The following is an 18785-nucleotide window of genomic DNA, read 5'->3' on the forward strand; positions in this document are numbered from 1 at the left end:
TTTCATTGAGATAATAATCAGTAACAGGACCGGAGTTACCTGCTTGCCGCCCATGGGCCGCCTGTATTTCGTCGCCCCCATCTCATTCGTTTTGAAACATCAATGAAAACCGTCCAGTGAACGTGCCGGAGGAGAAGGGTTGCATAAGACGCGTATACTCGTGTTGAACACATTTTTTCCGTGAGCCCTGTAAACGCTACTAGCAAAAGTTCACTGAACTTTGCGCGAAAGTTCAGTTCCGCAAACCTATCTCTGTGGGGACAAGGCCTTTCATTTGTAAGAAATGAACTAAAACTTAAGAGAGAACAAACATAAATGGACGTATTTCTACCAAACAGACCTATGCGGAGGTGAGAAATATGGGGTGCGCTCTAGAAAGCTGCGTAAGAAGCAATGTAAAAGTGAGCGTGATTCCCTTTGAAGGTTGGAAAAGCGGGATTTTACATTCTACCAAACAGACCTATGTGCCAACTGAATGCGGAACTCATGAGCCGCGGGCATGGCAAGAGAGCGTTGTGGGCAGGGCTCATGAGTTAAAGACACGGATCCGCGGATCGGAGTCTCCATCTTCGCCGCTGACGTCACTGGCAATTTATTATTCTCATTTATTCTTACGGCCAGAGAACTAACGAGCACACCCCATATTTCTCACCTCCACATAGGTCTGTTTGGTAGAAAAACATCCGAATGTGGTTCAATAATTTTAACTTCCGCCGCCGTGCCGCGCTGACCACACTGTGTTGGCCGCAATGCGTGAAGTATTCGTGTAGTCTTGTAGGCACTGTGCGTTTCTCGCCGCGCCGACCGCTGTTGACCGTACTGTGTTCGACGCAATGCGTGAAGTATTCATGCAGTCTCGTAGGCGCTAAAATGTGTAACATGCCGACCGGGCGAACGCCGCGCCGATGGCTTCTCCTTTCCATCTCAAGTCCTCGTCATCATTTCTCTCCGCGCCGCGCCGCTCCAGGTCAAATTACGTGTTTGGTTTCTCTCTTAACTCAACTAATTAAAGGTGCGCAGTCGTTATTATCACCGAAATACGAAACAATTAGAAATTAATGAACTCTCAGGAAATGAGAGATTTTGTCACCTTTCCTTGTTTGTAATTTTATTCTGAATCCGATTTTTTGTACCTGCATTTAAAGAAATTGCAAAATTTGCCGCCCCCTAATTTTGCCGCCATGGGCTGCGGCCCATGTGGCCACACCCTTCAGTTGTCACAGTGTGAGTCGCCATAAGCTAGATTTCTGTTAGCCGTCGCGGTCCTCAAGAATATTTCACCAGAAGCGGGTCCAGCAAACTGGCAACACCGGATTTCTTCCTTTTAAACCTTTTTTAAATAATCGATTCTTGCCGGGGCACCTGGCCCCGTCAAGAATCGATACCTTCCCATAGGTTTAAATGGGGAAATAACAATGTTGTCAATTTGCTGAATCCGCTATTTTATTTCACCTCTGTTGACAACAATGAGGAATATCGGTTGTTTCTTCACTTCCTTGAAGAATCGTGTCTCCCTGAGACACGTGTTTCTACAGTTCCGGCAGAAGTTTTTTCGTGTTCATCTCTCAGTCGCATCCAAATTTGAGCTAGCAACAGCAACTTTAATGAACAAAACACTCTGCGTTGCTTGACCCAGTTTGGAAATGCTGGACGGAATATTAAACGGGAGCATAACAAAACACTTTAACTGTATTCCTTGAATTTGACGGCAGAAAATTATCGCGAGCCAAGGACAGCTCTTAGGAAGAGGCAAAGGAGGCAGACTGCCTTGGTTTCTTGCACTTTACATTGACATCAAACGTAAATTTGACTGTGTTTTGATAGATGACATTACTGTTTTTGGCTCGTCAATAAGAGTACCTCCCTGCTTAGGAAAAATATTATTGTTTATTGTAAATATAATTATATGTGTTGTATATTATTACTATTGTTTTGAAACTGGGGCACGTGTATGAGTGCCTTGTTGATAACTCAAAACATGGAAAAAACGATGCCAAAATACTGAAAAGGCTGTATATACAGGGCATTCTAAACGTACCGCACCGTATCAGGTGTTTTCTGAATTATCTTAGGGCCGCGGGGACGGAGAGGAAATCGACCCCAAGGAATCCGAATTGCATCATCTCAAAGCTCCCCCCCCCCCCCACCATCCCGTGCGGCCTTAGAGGTTAAGGGGAGTGGGAGCCGAGGTCCTGACTTTGAATAGAGAGGATCCTGTAAACATTTTCAAATTACTTAATCAAAATCGGAAAGTTCAAAATCCTAAACCATGATCGGTATTCTAGAAATATTTCTAGAATTGTAACTCTTATATTTTCTTCGGTTTTTTGTTTCTTTGTGGTGATAGAGCGTTGAAATTCCTTCAAGGACTCTTCGCTGATATATATACTGCTGAATTTTCTTGAGTTTTGCAAAGATGGTCTTTTGTATGATGCCAAGTTAATGATCTCCTCGAACCTCCTTTTACCACAACTTAAACCATAGACGGACGTATTTCTACCAAACGGAACTATGTGCATTATGACGTGAACCTTGTTATGAATATATTCTTATGGGTCTCAGGGCTCATGACTTAAAAGAAACATGCGATGAACCCAACGTCACAACCAAACTTCTGAAACTCTTTGCATCCTTAATTTAAAAATCCAAGTTTTCGTATCCACACCCATCTTCCAAATTATTTGTAAAGACGTTTAAAGCCTAGGATATGTCTATAAATAAAATGACTTACTAACTAAAAGATATAGTTACGTTTGGCAGAAATACGTCCATATGGGGCAACCTGAGGAAAGAGGTTGCTTACGGAACGACAATGAAATATGACCCTTGGCTTACATTGTGATTGAGAGAATTGAAAGGGGGCCTTCAACAGAGGTTCGAAATAGAACAATTTTTACGGGTCCTGAATAAATTCCGGAGGTACAGTAAATAACCTGGGATTATTTGAATCCCGATCATCCGACCTTGTGTGTCGAAAATGTGTAAGGCATAGGTAAATCGGTAAATACTAAACAAACTTTATTAATAGTATACTAACAATTTAGGTACAAATACAGTAAACTAAAGTATACAAATAAAGTTTGCATTAATATTATCGACACTCCATTCAGGTTTGGACTGGCCGTAAGGCCAATCTGCCATCGGCAGATACGCCCCCTTGGCGCGCCGAAAACGCGCCCCTCTGACGGATAGCAAAATAAGAAGAGAAAAAAAAAATTACAACCAAGTATAAATGCGGAAAATTTCTTAAATGAACGGAAAAAGAGAGAGTGTTAGGGGTAAAGAAAGGTGCTTTTACGCATGATAGTGTTGAACAGAGGTCCAAGAACTATATTCTGAAGCGTAAAAGCTTTTCTATGAAATTTTCACCTTATTGTTGACAAACAGGCGCTTTATCATCCTCCTATTCTTTATTGCTATGTGTAACTCCCTTAGAATCGATGGTCGGTTCGATTTTTAGACACACGCACCCTTTATAGACCTCTTGACTGGAGAGACCTTTCAACACACTTCTTCCTTTTCACAATGACTATTGATTTGGACATACCATAGCATCTCTGGCAAACTTAACCTTGATTTACCTCGAAATTAAGCGAATTTTTGCGATCGAATGTCATTCATCAAACGAATTGATCAGTGCTGAGTGATGCCGATGATCGGTGATGTCAGGAGCCAATCAGAGCTCAGATTTTTTTCTTAAATGAAATTAAGAAGAAAATAAGAAAACACGAAACACTAAAACACAGAAATTGCGAAAACACCAGACTTGAATTGACAAAACACAACAACAGATAGAGATGACAGAACAAAAATTTTGGTGAGAGATGAAGTTTCTGACATCGATTGCATCAATTCAAAAATAGAATTCAAGTCCCGAGGTGAATTCGAAATTTCAAATTGATGGATTTCAACGGTCTCTGGTGAGACCAACGAAGAAGTCGAATATCATTGAAAAAAAATGCAGAATCGTCGAATATCATTCAACGGTGAATGATATTCGATCGCGAAAATTCGCTTATTAAACAAAAGAGACATATAAAGTCTAAACGTGATACAACTATTAGCGCAAGATGGATGTCCACATTGCATATGAGAAATGTAAGACGCGATGGCTGGCGTGAGTCGTGAACTCGCAATGCTTCGCTCTATGCTACTAGTTTGAAGAACCATTAAAAATACGACAAACGGAAACAAACACAATGTGGAAATAAAGCGAGGGAAAGGATGCGCGTTTACGACGGCGTAGAGATACAACTATTCGTACTTGATGGACGTCCGTGCTGCATCTGAAAAATTGAAGGCGCGATGACGCGAAGCGTGAGCTCTCAATGCTCTGCTGTATTATTAGAGAAGGATCCATTCAAGGAGCGACCATATGTAGATATGACTGTTAAAGTAATTGCACCAATCATCGGGAGTGTATTCTGCCCGGTTACTGAAGAGACCAGGAAATGCAGAAATAATTTCTCAAGAAAATGGATCTCGTAGGTTTAGAGGACATTGATTTTGAACGTAGACAGAAAAATAACAGATATTTCGATTCCAAGTTCCGATGATTCGAAGAACGCCAAGATATAATCTAAGGCCACTTTCGCCATCTCGAATTTTGATGTGCTGAAAATGTGGCACCATGAATCCTCAGAAATTACGCGCTTTTCATCTAATGTTTGCGGGAAATACGTTTTTTTCCAGCCATTTTTATTGGGGGGTGATGAGAATTTTTGAGATCGTTACCGCAATATCGCAGCAAGTCTGCGATAGTTCCAGCGGTTTTAAAAAATCATAAAAATAACGCTTTATTTACCTTAATGTCACGGCAAGTTCAAAAACATTTCCAGTGGATTAATAATAGCATTTGAGAACATATAATTTTCACCTCATTGCGGAAAATACGCGATTTTTACAACGATGCGAGCATAATATTAATTAATATCAGTGAGTGAAAGGCAAAACGCAATGATTTTCCATCAGTTTCACGTGATACCACATATCTTCTCCAGAGTTTAAATAGTTGCTCACCAGGATTCCAATTGATAAAAAGAGCGACATTACGCGAAATTCATCTCAATATCGCGAGAAGTACGCGATATCTTCGGGGGGGTTTGTTGAATCCTAAGAAATTGACAAGCTCTTCAACTTGGTTTTACGGAAAATGCGTTTTTTTTCCGGTGATTTCGTGAACAAATGAGAAATTCCGCGATTATCAGCGCAATTACGCGATTATTCCAGCGATTTTAAAAAATCATAAAAATTACGCTTCATATACCTTAATGCGCGGCAAGGACAACACATTTTCCAAGGAATTAGTGAAAGCATAAAGGTTCACACAATTTTCACCTCAATACCACGGAAAAAACGCGATTTCTGTACTAATGCGAGCTTAATATTCGTAAACGTCTGTAACCTTAGATGGACTACAGGCTATGATTTTCCTTCAATTCCGTGTGACACCACATACCTACTCCGGAGTTCGAATAGTTGCTCACCTGGTTTTCACTCTGTTAAGGTGAATCCAGGGTTCGATTAGGGATAATTCAAGATTAGAGATAGCACCAACAGTCACCACTGAGAATTTCACTTTCCTTCGACGATTACTGAAATAATATTCGGCGAATTACAAAAAGTAGATTCACAAGATATAGATTAAATTTTGCTTGATTTTTAATTGCTTGATTTTATATATGCGGCTATTCGAGCAGCGCGACGTGGGTGGTGGCGAAATCGCGAAGTTCCAAGCCTGGATTCACCTTAAAAGAGCGAAATTATGATAAATACATCTCAATATGGCGAGAACTAAGCGATTTCTCGAGCGATTTTGTGAAATTCTGAGAAATTGCAAGTTCTTCATCTCGGTATCGCTGTAAATGCGCAATTTTTCAAATTCAGAAATTACTCTATAATCGCAGGGATTTTTACATACAAATTCAGAAGTTACTCGATAATCGCAGGGATATTGCGGGGAAAAAGCTGTTTTGTGAGGTCAATAAAAATTATGTGTAGTTTACCTCAATATCACGGCGAATACGCAAGTTTTCAGTCATTCATTAGGTTCAAGAAAATGTCAAACGAATTTCAACTCGATTTTTTTTATGAATGTGCGCTTAGTATTCATGAACTCCTGTAACTTGAGATGGACTACAGGCTATGATTTTACTTCAATTCCGCGTGATACCACATACCTACTTCGGTGTTCTAAACGTTGCTGAATTGGGTTCCACTTGTTGAAAAGTTGCTCAAATTTCATCTTACTATTGCGAGAATTATGTGATATTCCAATCCCATTCGTTAAATACTGATAAATTCATTCACCGTTCCATTTAAGGCAATTTGGATTTTTCTCTTTTTAAATAAAAAAACAAGCACGAGTAGAAGTGTTCGGACCCTGATGCGGGTCCATAGTTTCTTAAAAGTAAAGTTGAAACTTGTTTAGATGCTTAGATTAAGAAGGTGAAAAAGGAGCACAACTTCAGCAACATTTAAAAGCTCTTGGTTTTTTTTTGCAAAATAAAATCCATATGATAATGCTAAAGACATCAAGAGCTGCATACTTCTTACTACCTTATCTCGTGATAAACTTAATTGACATCAAAAAATCTCTTAATAACCTGAATTGACAACAAGTAATTTTTAAAGTGTCTTAACATTCTAAAAAGGAAAGCATTCTCGAAATCTTCCATCACCATCTCGGCACAAAAAACAACTAAACTTAAAAATAATCCTGCAAAAAGACAAAGAAATGGTAGCTGCAAATCGTTCAAACTGTAAGGCCTCGGTGTTTCATCTATAGGGGGCGCAGAATCCATTACGTTTATAGAAACCTTCCTCCCAGAAAGTGGTAAATGATGACCGGTTTCTAGAAACTGGGCAGTCTTTTCATTGAATGCGCGGAATAAGTACGAATTCTTCAGGAACGAGAAAATAATCGGATACGTTCTTAAACATTCTTTAACTACATGGTATTCAATGTTTTCTTGGAGGGGCCACCATGTTACTACAACACGTGTTTCTGATCTGAGAGAATGCGGTAACGCTACTAAAAACGCATCGTTCTCCAAAGCGACGTGCAAATTTCTTGCAAATTCCTTCGCTACTGTAAATCGGGCAATCCAACGAAACTGTCGCCTTATCCAAGTAATGTTTACATATCCATCTTCTGCAGCGAAAATATTAGCTACATCGCTGGAGAGTTTTGCGCTCAACTTCTCAGACAGGTCAAGCTGAGCGAAAAATATGGCTGCTGATTCGACACTGGGCACCTGAATGACTAGATCAGAGTCTTCCAAGTCCTTCAACGTGTCGATTTCCGGATACTGTACTGTATTCGCCAGCAGCGTGGTCACGCCGCCGAGGAAAACGTTGGAAATTATGAACGCTGAAAATATGAAAAGAAAAAACAAGACTTTTCCTGTGAATAACTTGCCCAGAAGCAAACGTGGTGGAAAACCGCATATGAAATACGTGTATATCATATACACCGACGATGCAGTGATGTACGGAGAAATTTCCTCCTCTGAATACAAGGACAGAAAAAATCCGCTTTGAGCTTTCAAGAATACGCGCTGTATCAGGACGAAGACGGCAGCCGTAACGAGAATAAAAATCCAAACTGGGGTCGTGAAGACTTCAAACGGCACCAAACACTGTGGCATGAGTTCACTGTGCGGTGTGATGATACACATGGCCTCCATCTCGACGCCGATCGAAAAATCGAATCTAGAGAGATCAACCTCCTCAGAGCTTGCTAATCTCCTTGGTTCGTGTAAATGCACGTTGAATTTTTGGGCATCTTCGTGATTGAACACCCATATAAAGGATACAAATGTGCAGTTTAACGACACCTCAAGTTCTTTGAAAATTTCCAACTTTAGATCAATTCTGAACCTTTCACCATCCGCTTCGTTTCCGACATCATTGTCCTGACCGTCCGTGATTATATTCAAAGTTTTCCCGTTCAAATTGTTGACGAAGAAGTCGAAATAAGTCTCGTTGTCCTCTCCATTGTACTGGATTATGTTTTCGGCGAATGGGTCGTATCTACTGCAGCTTTTATTGTTGCAGATAACCGTTTTTAAACCGTGGTAGAATCGCCAAATAAATTTGAAACAAAAAACCAGCGCATCGAAATCCTCCGGGGGTGTTTTGTTATCTGAAGAAAGAGCGCGAGGCCGTACCTGAGGATAGACACAGGTATTGAAATTATAGGTATTCCGGCCTGGCTTGCTGAGCATGAAAATCAAGTAAGTGTTCGAATTCCATATTGGGCTTTCGTACAAACCGCGGGTCATGTTAAAATTCAAATCGGATAAGTACGCAGAGCCGTCAAGTTCTGCTGAGGAGATAAACATGTGTTCGTCACATTTTCCATCCCCCATCGGATATCCATCAACTGTGACGCAGTATCGGAGAAATGTATTTATTTTCTGACACCCGGCCTTTTGAGTACGATTGACTTCAGCCACTGAGTCGGTATGGATGAATGGTTGTTCATCGTCATCTCTGTTAAAGTTTTCTCCACAGTTTTTTCCCTCCCTCGAAGCCGAGCTTAAAATCAAACTTAGGATTTCCTCGATATCATCGAGGAAGAAAATGAAATTCCTCATCTGATCGCTTTCCCTCCAGATGATCAGTTCACAGTAGCTCGTTATTAAAACGGTTGGGATGGATGAATTGTGTAAAGCTTCGATCAAAATAGGCACCGTCGGATCAAAGTTGAAATCGACAATGTGAAAGAATTTTTGTTCGGATTGTTGGATCGTGTTGTGACAAACTCTGAGAGCAAGCAAGACCAAGGATCCGGGATCTTTTTCGATCACGCTGAACTTCAGAGACGCTGCAGTGCTTCCGTCCATTTCCATTGCAACAAATAGGAGTACAACGACGTATTGAAATTTGATAGACATACTGTATTAAATTCTACTTACGAGCGGATTTCTGAATTCAACGAAGAGTCTTTATTACAGGAGGTTCAAGACAAGGAACTTAACACAGTGGCTTCAATCAAGTGGGCCAGAGACAGTATAAAAAGATTATTCCGAACGCGTCATAAAAAGTAGGGGAATAAAGTAATGTTAGTAAGATGTTACCAATGGAAGCGATTCGTGAGTTGTGAGTCTTTCAAGAAGAAAGCACATATATGGGAGGTTCGCTCCTGCACTGTATTTTGATTGCACTTGCAAATGATTGAGCCGCATCGGTCACTAAGGAAAATGCATCGAAAACAAATCCTGAAAGTACGAGTATGAATACGTGAGAGTGAATTACAGACGATAACTGTTATAAGCAGCACTTGAAACAAGGGAGATTCATGTACAGGGTAGCTTGTATCTACCATGTTATGCTTTTTTCTCTGGCATTTTGGGTCAAACGAAGTCTTTGACTGCGAAGACGACTAGAATCTAGCCCCAAATATCCAAACATTATCGTGAAGTCCCTCCTCGGGTGTCCTTAGAGGGTGAAAGAGAGTAAAAGCGTAGTTTCTGGGAAAATTTTGAAATTGATAAATCCAAATTGGAATACATGGAGAATTTTCAAGTATACGAATTTCGCTGAAATGCTCAGATATTTTAGATTGAATCTCACTGAAAATTGTGTGGGGAATATTCAGTAGTTTCTCAGTAAATTTATGTTTTACTGAAAGAAATGTGGCAACGTCTGGAAGCCTAAACGGCAGTATTATTTCCTTCTTTTTGACGCAATGCGTGAAGTATTCATGCAGTTTTGTAGGCACTGTGAGTTTCACGGCAACCGCTGCTGACCGCACTCCGTTTGACGCAATGCGTGAAGTATTCATGCAGTCTTGTAGGCACTGTGAGTTTCACGGCAACCGCTGCTGACCGCACTACGTTTGACGCAATGCGTGAAGTATTCATGCAGTCTTGTAGGCACTGTGAGTTTCACGGCAACCGCTGCTGACTAGGGGTGTTCAAACGAATTCTTGCCGGGACACTATCGACATCGTCTCTTATTGAAACTGGCGGCAGTACCGACAGTGGCCATGATATCGACAACAGCCGGCCTTATCGGAGTTTTGAGAGCTCGCACTCAATACATTGTTGCCCCGTGTGTCGGTTTATCAGATTGCCTGGCGCGGCGGCGCGTAAAATAGATGTACAATTGGCAACAGCTTATTTTCGCCAGCTCCGAAAACTCTGATCGCTATCGGTAAGAGCGCTCTTATCGTAACTTTTTCTAAACGGAACTGTTTCGGTGGCTTACCGACAACCGATTGAACAGCCCTACTGCTGACCGCACTACATTTGACGCAATGCGTGAAGTATTCATGGAGTCTTGTAGGCGCTAATATATGTTTCATGCTGACCGCGGCGCGACGACGGCTTCTTTTTTCCATCTCAAGTCTTCGTCATCATTGCTCTCTGCACCGCGCCGCTCTAGCTGCCAGTTTTCTTAGTCGTATTTTGTTCGAAAGAACGAATTGTATCTGTTTTTTTCTTGTTTCTTTTGTGTGATTCTGAATAACCAATGAGTGAGCGAATTCCAATTTTAGAAAACAGCGTTGTCTTGGGGAACAACAGAAGAACGACTTGCCTCGTTGTACGTTGCAGTTGTTGTTGCTGTAGGGGTTCCCAAATTTTGAGCGCAAAAATAAGCCCCGCCCCCACAACACAAAACAAGGAAAAAAATGCGATTGTTGCTTGTTTTCCCAACATGTCGCGAGTGTTGCAGCCTCCGAACAAAATACGACTTTAGTCTACAAATCTCACTGAAGAACAAACCCGAAGAGCAAAACATCATTTTTTCATGTTTCCTTGCTAAATATTTAAGCTTTGCACGATGGTCTCTTGCACGTATAAGAGATACAGCCAAATAAATATACCTTTTTACGGCTAAAATCGCATTAAAATTACGTTAAGCACGTTAAAAAGGTCCTACATCCATTTCCTTGGCGCCGCAATCTGCGTTGTTTGTAACACGCTTTTTCAAGTTTCCTGCGTCTCCGAGCAATTTTTTGCAGTCACCACGGACCAGATTTGCACAAGCAGAAGAGTATGAAAAACTAACATGAGAGAACAAACGATATCATCAACTTTTCCAATTGCATGATTTTAATCGTTCTTTTATGTTTGTTTACGATTTCTTTCTTTATTATGCTGAAAAAAGTAAAGCTTTGAATTTGAATCGATCTAAACCTCACGCAAGGAGAGTATATCGATGGTGAAACTGCAAAAGTGCATATATCGGTTGCGGTGTTTGAAAATATCCGCTCCTATTTTATTTTTTAAAAGGAAACCGAAGCAACATTGTGGCTTGAAATTTTCACAGAATATTCTTCCCATAGAGAAGAAAAATATCGGAAGTGCTCAATAAATGATGTAAAGTGGTTTTCCATATGAAAAATAAAGTATGACAGGAAGTCTGGAACGCCGCAAACCGATATACGCATTCCTGCAGTTTCACCATCGTGTGGATCGCATTTAGCAAAAAGGAACCGGCGCAATTACAGTGTGGTCAAAATGTTGCTTCTTCATAATGATCGGAAAAATCTCTCAAAATAGCAAATAGATGTTGCTTCCTACCGAAAAATTATGAATTTTAAAGGAAAAATAATAATGTAAATTTTGATATAGTACACGTATTAAGTGTTTATAAAAGAAATGAGAAGTCGCACGAGTTCAAAAACACTGTAATCTCGCTGGTTCCTTTTTGCTGAATGCTGTCCATATAACAGTTCCTGGGATTGTTTGTTCATTCAGGCTATTTGTTTCTCTCCCGGGCAAACCTGACTGCCGGCCACCGAGAAAAACTGCCCGCATACACGGTAGATTGGAAAAACCGTGTCAGAAACCACGCAGATTCCGAGCTAAGAAGTAGATTTTAGACTTTTTTGGATGTGTCTAACGTGATTTTTAGGCGAATGAACCCCAAGAGTGAGTATTCAGTTGGCTGCATCTCTTGCGCGTAACAAACCCACTCATACCGCACGACATCAACCTTTTTCAGGAAATCCTACCAAATTGGAGACACGACTGGCAGTAAATGTAGGTCTCCTGGACAATGGATTTGATTGAATTTACATTTTCACATATCATTACTCATGGGACTTGATTTTTCGGCAGTTGTAAATTTTTATATTTGCAGGGAATGAAGTACACTGTTGTCACAGTGTGAGTCGTCATAAGCTAGATTTCTAAACTAGATTTCTAGATTTTCTAGATTTTCTTCATCTTCGCGACAGTGACGAGGCGCGTGGACAATCGACGTTCGATATTTCCCCATTTTAACCTATGGTAAAGAATAGCTTATTAAGGTGATTCGATGGACGCCATATGTTGTGTCAGAACGGCATGCGATATATCGCATCAATTGGTTCCGTTTTTTTAGCTACTCGTCATTTTTCTCCAATTTTGAGATCGCAATTCTGTTGTCAGGAGACTAAAGCACTCACTTACCAATTTTAACACAGAAATTCGACGTAATAAAGGCGTGTTTTTTTCAGAGAGGAAACATCGCATTCGATATACTGATATCGAAACTGCACTCGGATGCGATATGTTCTCTCTAAAAGAAACACGCCTTTATTACGTTGAAATTCTGTGTTAAAATTGCTAAATGAGTGCTTTAGTCTCCTGAAAACAGAATTGCAATCTCAAAATTGGAGAATAATGACGAGTAGCTGAAAAAATGGAGCCAATTGATGCGATATATCACATTCCGTTCTGACACAAAATATGGCGTCCATCTAATCACCATAAGTTGTTCGATGCGAACACACTGTTTATCGATATTTTTCTACGGGTTGAGATGGCAGATCGATCGATATAACGCAAAGCACGCAACGCCACTGCTTCGCGACTCTCAAGAGTTATTTTACCTCTATTGACAATGATGAGGAATGTCGACGGTTTCTTTTCTTCCTTGAAAAATCGTGTCTTTCGAGGCACGTGTTTCTGAAGTTTCAGCAGAAATTTTTTTCGTGTTCATGACTCAGTCCCCCAATTTGAGCTAGCAAATGTAATGAACAAAACACTCAGCGTTACTTAACCCAGTTTGAAAATCCTGGACAGAATATTAAACGGCAGGAAAACAAATTACTTCAACTGTGTTCCTTGAATTTAACTGGATGCATGAAATAATTGGGAGCCAAGAACAGCTCTTCAGAAGAGGCAAATGAGGCAGGCACCCGTGTTTTCTTTTTTCTTGCACATTATGTTGACACCAAACATCAATTTGACTGAATTTGAAAGAAGACGTCACTGTTTTTTGCTCATCAATAAAACATTACGCTTATTTTTTAACTTTTGGCATACGGTACTTTCGAACTGTCGCATTCAACACATCTAGAAAATATTTGAAATTTCAACTCCATTCGGACGGATTTTAAGGTCTCCACGATGAAAACTTTAACAGAATGAACACGATGTTTTTACAACACAAGTAGAACGCCAATATTTCCCATCATTTCCGCGTGATACCACATCACATACCTACTCTGCGGAGTCCGAAAGGAGGAGTTTCCTTTAAAGCGGCGTGATACCACATCGCATACCAACGCCGCTGTACCAGTAATTCCGCGCTTGATTTCAGAATGGGTAGCTTGCACGCTTGCACGCAAGATGTTCGGTTTCACCTACAAAATAATAATCATTAGAAATCCAATCACAGTGACGAACAAAATTAATAATCATTAGAAATCCAATCACAGTGATGAATCCGGGAGCAAAAAGCTCCGCTGAATTCCATTGGCCCCAGCCTCAGAATGAACGCGAGGCAGCGCACCAATCACGAGCCGCGCGCGGGCGCGAAATTCAAAACGTCCAAAACTTAGTCTCCACAGCGCCCGCCAAGTTCAATCTCGCCTAGCAGTGCTCCCGCGAAGTTCAAACTCGCATAGCGGTACTCCCGCCAATTTCTCACACAGCGCTCGCGTCGACCAATCACAGCCAAGCTCGCGGCAACGCTCTCTCACGCGACCGGTATAAATACTGGGACACTGCGCTCCATGAATTCACTTCTAAGTGATGCGCCGTCCGATCAACACCCAGTCTCCAGATCCAGCCAAGCAGCGAAGCCAGCTAATCCAGACCTAGGAAACAAAGACTCAACCAAGTTCAAGCAGCAGCCAGAAAGGAAACCCGAACCCAAGTCAAGAATCAAGTTTCTCGAGCAAGGTCAAGGAGCGAATTTGGCGAGCAAGCTGAATCAACCCATCTATAGCGATCGGAGCGGCTAATCTCTCAGGGTCATCACGAAATCAACTTTAATATTCCACTTTTGGCAGTCCTATCTAAATTCACCCAGGAAAAGTTTCAAGTCATCTCTAACTAAATTCACGTTTGTATCAAATCCTCCTACCGGAGAAGCCGATTCATATGAATCCGGAGTAAAATTAAGTGCAATAGCACATAGCAGCATTCAAAGTTTCAAGTCCTTCTGACTTTCCTGCGCAAAGCAGAAGCCGGCGCATTACGTGCCTGGTGGCCCTTCAGGTCTCCTACCCATGGTAGTAGCCGGCTCACTTTGAGCCTGGTAAAAATAAAATCACCTAGGACAGGATCCTTCTGATCAATAAAAAATAGTCTCTCACTTGAACCGCATATATTATTCCATTTTCTCTTTCTTTCCTTTCTTTTCATTCCTTCTCTCGGTACGATCACCTCCAACCTTTTAGGTCTAGCACATGTTTCTTCACCACTTTTGAGCCGTCATCCCATATTCTTTGGTCCCTCGGAAACTTATCACTTTTTGACTATACTCATTTTCTCTGGTATTTTTTTGACCCGCTCAATCCTTACATTTTTTGGTCCCTCTGGCCGGATTCGAACCTTAACGCACCTAAGCAAGCAAAATGGTAAAGAAACAACGCGGTAGACATTCACCCGAAATAAGTGAAGAGGAGAGAATGGCAGAAGCATTAGAGACTAAGCGAGCCACTATATTTTCTAGGGTACAGGCTATTGAGAAAACGTTCAAAAACGAACTTTCGGACATTAATTGTGAGCAATTCAGACCACTTTTCGATCGCTTAGCAATATTCCAGGAGAAATTCGATGCAATCCAAAATGAATTAATAAATCTTAACTCAAAACTTCCGCATGAGTTGAGAGTAAATACAGATCAAATTCAAGAAGAATTCGATGAAATCATTCTTGCAGCAGAAGTAACCTTTCTCTCAATTACACCTAAGGTCTTGCGCTATTCTACCCCAACCTCTGAGAACACTTCGGCCAAGTCTCAATCATCATCTACGGCTAATGTTAGGCTACCCAAACTTGAGTTGCCCCAGTTTTCAGGCAAATTGGAAGACTGGCGGTCTTTTTACAACCTGTTTAGCGTATCCGTGCATGATGTGAAGGAGTTAGCAAAAGTGAAAAAATTTCAATACTTGCTCACTTCCCTGAAGGGTGAGGCGCTAGATTTGGTTAAAGGGTTGGATATCACTGATTCCAACTACGATGTAGCATGGCAAATCCTGTGCCAACGTTTTCAATGCGAGCGAAGGCACATATTTCACCACTTTAATGGATTACTCAACCTCCCTGAGATTAAGGACGTTAATCAGATTCCGTCATTCCTCACCAAGTATAGGGAACACACCCAAGCTCTCGAAGGTCTAAAACATGAACTCTCTGAATATGCATCCATGTTGACAGCCGTAATTGTCCAGAAAATGTCATTTTATTTTAGAAAGCGCCTCGATGACTTTCGCGGTGCTGAGGTCAAATATCCGACCATCGAAGAAATAGTTGAATTTTTGGAAAAGGAGTGCTTGCAGCTGGACGGCACCTCCGCAAAATCAAGTGACCATAAGGCCAAACCCAACCAAACCAAGCAAGTTCACCTATCCAAAACCGAAGATACGAACCAATCTAGCGGCAAATCCTACCCACCTGCGACATGTCCACTTTGTGAAGCCGACCATATACTTTTCCGATGTGATGCCTTTCTTAAGAAATCCATAAGTGACCGCAGGGCAATGGTCAAATCCAAGAAACTATGTTTCAATGGCATGCGAGGTGGACATTCAGTGGCCTCGTGCAAGTCTAAATTTTCTTGTAAATCATGCAAAGGGCGACATAACTCTGTTTTACACGTCGATAAAACTGATGAACCCAAAAATCAAATCCTTATTGCGACGGACACAACCTCCTTAAGCTCCGAACCCATAAAAGCCGTCCACATCTCTGAATCAAAACCATATGAATCTACTTGCATTCTCGGAACCGCAGTTGTCCTAGTGAAAGACAAAAGGGGCAAGTTCCTACCCATGCGCTGTCTCATTGATAGCGGCGCCATGTCAACCTTTCTAACAGCGAGATGTGCTGAGAAGTTAGGGTTGAAAATAAGCAAAAATGCACCAGCCATATCTGGCTTGGGTAACCAAACCATAAATGATGTTAAGGGCACTGTAGAATGCGTAATCAAGTCGCGTTTCGAATCACAACCAGTCTTCACCACTACGGCAACAGTGATGACAAACATAACCTCAAACATGCCTTTGAACCCACTACCCGACTCAATGCGGAGGCCCTTGAAAGGCCTGAAACTAGCCGACCCAGAATGGACAAAACCGAGTCCAATTGACTTGCTCATAGGAGCAGATTTGTATCCGCACATTTACACCGGCCGTAAGATCATTCTAGCTGAAGACTGGCCCGTAGCTCTTGACAGTATCTACGGATGGGTCCTTACGGGAAAATTAACTTACAACGAATCACAGGATCAAATCACCGCCTTACTCACAATAAATAACCGAGACCTGGATGCAGGACTCACCAAGTTGTGGAGGACAGAAGACGTCCCTCACAAGCCGATCCAAAAACCGGACGACAACATCGCCGAGCAAATGTACGTTGAAAACCATTACCGCCAACCTGATGGCAGATACGTGGTGCCTCTACTCATGAAGGAATCTGATGTGGACCTGGGCGAGTCCTACAACTTGGCCCGGTCCAGACTGCTGAAGTTAGAACAACGCTTCCAGCGGGATCCAGAGCTGAAGAAAGCTTACCAGGAGTTTATGAAAGAGTACAAAGACCTAGGGCACATGAGCCTTGTTACCCGCGAGAATATGGGGAAGGCCAAGTGTTACATCCCGCATCACGGAGTATGGAACCTTTCAAGTGCAACAACCAAAATGCGCACTGTTTTCGATGCTTCAATGAAGACGACCAGTGGCAAGTCTCTGAACGAGTGCCAATATGCAGGCAAGAAGCTACAATCAGACATCGCCGAAATCCTAACCAGGTTTCGCCTACCCAAATATGCCTTCACCACGGATATCTGCAAAATGTACCGCCAAATACTGATAAGACCAGAGGACAGAGAGTATCAGCACATCTTATGGCGCGACGACCCTTCGCAAGACATCGAGGAATACGAGTTAAATACGGTTACGTACGGCGAGCGAGCATCCTCCTTCCTGTCTCTTAGAACCGTGAATCAACTTGAACAGGATGAAGGACACAAGTACCCAGACGCCTCCCCTATCATCAAAAAGCGAATTTTTGTCGATGACATCTTGGCCGGAGCGGACTCAATCAGTAAGGCCAAAAATTGCGTGAAGCAATTAACTGGGATAGCTGGGGAGTGCAAATTTGAGCTGAAAAAATGGTCCACCAACGAACCCGAGATTCTTGAAGGGTTGCCAAACTCTAGCATCCTAGAAACGCCGTTGAATTTCTCAGACGGGGAAGGAGCCGTCTCCGCCTTGGGCCTCCAGTGGCAACCTGTACCAGATACATTTTCCTACAAATTGGACCGCCTACCCGTAGTTTTTACAAAACGAGGTATTCTCTCTTTAATATTCCGAATTTTTGACCCGCTCGGATTGATAACACCCATAGTATTAATGGCAAAGCAGTTCATACAGCAAATTTGGCTCCTTGGACTAGATTGGGACGCGCAAGTACCTGAATGCATTAAAACCTCGTGGGATAAATTTGCCGCCAATCTATCTGACATAACCCGCATAAAAATTCCCCGTCACGTCTCCTTATTAGACGCCACTAACTTTGATTTGGTAGCATTTTGTGACGGCAGCAAGAAGGGATACGGAGCCACTGTATACCTCAGGGTCGAAGACATTCATGGCAGAGTCAAGGTAAACCTACTGCTTGCCAAAAGCAGAGTAGCGCCCCTGAAGGTCCTGAGCATACCACGCCTAGAGCTATCCGGGGCAGTGCTAATGACTGATTTACTTGAGTTCTCCTTGCAAGCTTGCGATGACATCAAAATCAGGAGCAAATTTGCCTTCACAGACTCAACCGTCGTCCTCGACTGGCTCCGCACTCCGCCTCATCGATTAAAGGTATTTGAAGCAAACCGGATCGTAAAAATTCTAGAAACACTAAATCCTCAAGATTGGAGTCACGTGAAATCAAAGGAGAACCCCGCTGATTTAGCGTCCCGCGGCTGCGAAACCGAAAAATTGATCGATAATGAACTCTGGTGGCACGGTCCAGAATGGTTGAAACTTCCAATTGAAAGCTGGCCAAAAGGTAATGAACCCATCCCTAGCACTCAAGAAGGATTGAAAGACATAGTAGATGAACCCGTAGTTCTTGTTCAAACTAGGAAGGAAACATGGAACCAGAACCTGTTGGAATCACACTCAAAATTAACCCGTTTAATTAGAGTTACAGCGTGGATCTTTCGATTTATTCACAACGCCAGACCGAAAAATCGCACTAAGCTCAAGTCACCATTATCTCCGGACGAGTTCAAGGCAGCCCGGAACTATTGGATCAAGTATACTCAACAATCAAATTTTAAATCCGAAATTCACGCCTTGAAAAATTCCAAGGATACCCCTCCAAACCTCATATCAC

General features: G+C 41.9%; 1 protein-coding gene across 2 annotated transcripts in view; it reads right to left on the bottom strand.

The window, feature by feature from the left end:
• LOC109035133 (uncharacterized) overlaps positions 1-18785 on the bottom strand; it is a 291482-nt gene that overhangs the window by 179557 nt on the left and 93140 nt on the right. The gene's annotated exons all lie outside the window — the stretch shown is intronic.

This window comes from Bemisia tabaci, chromosome 8, assembly GCF_918797505.1.
Source record: "Bemisia tabaci chromosome 8, PGI_BMITA_v3".
In the NCBI taxonomy this organism is placed as follows: Eukaryota; Metazoa; Arthropoda; class Insecta; order Hemiptera; family Aleyrodidae; genus Bemisia; species Bemisia tabaci.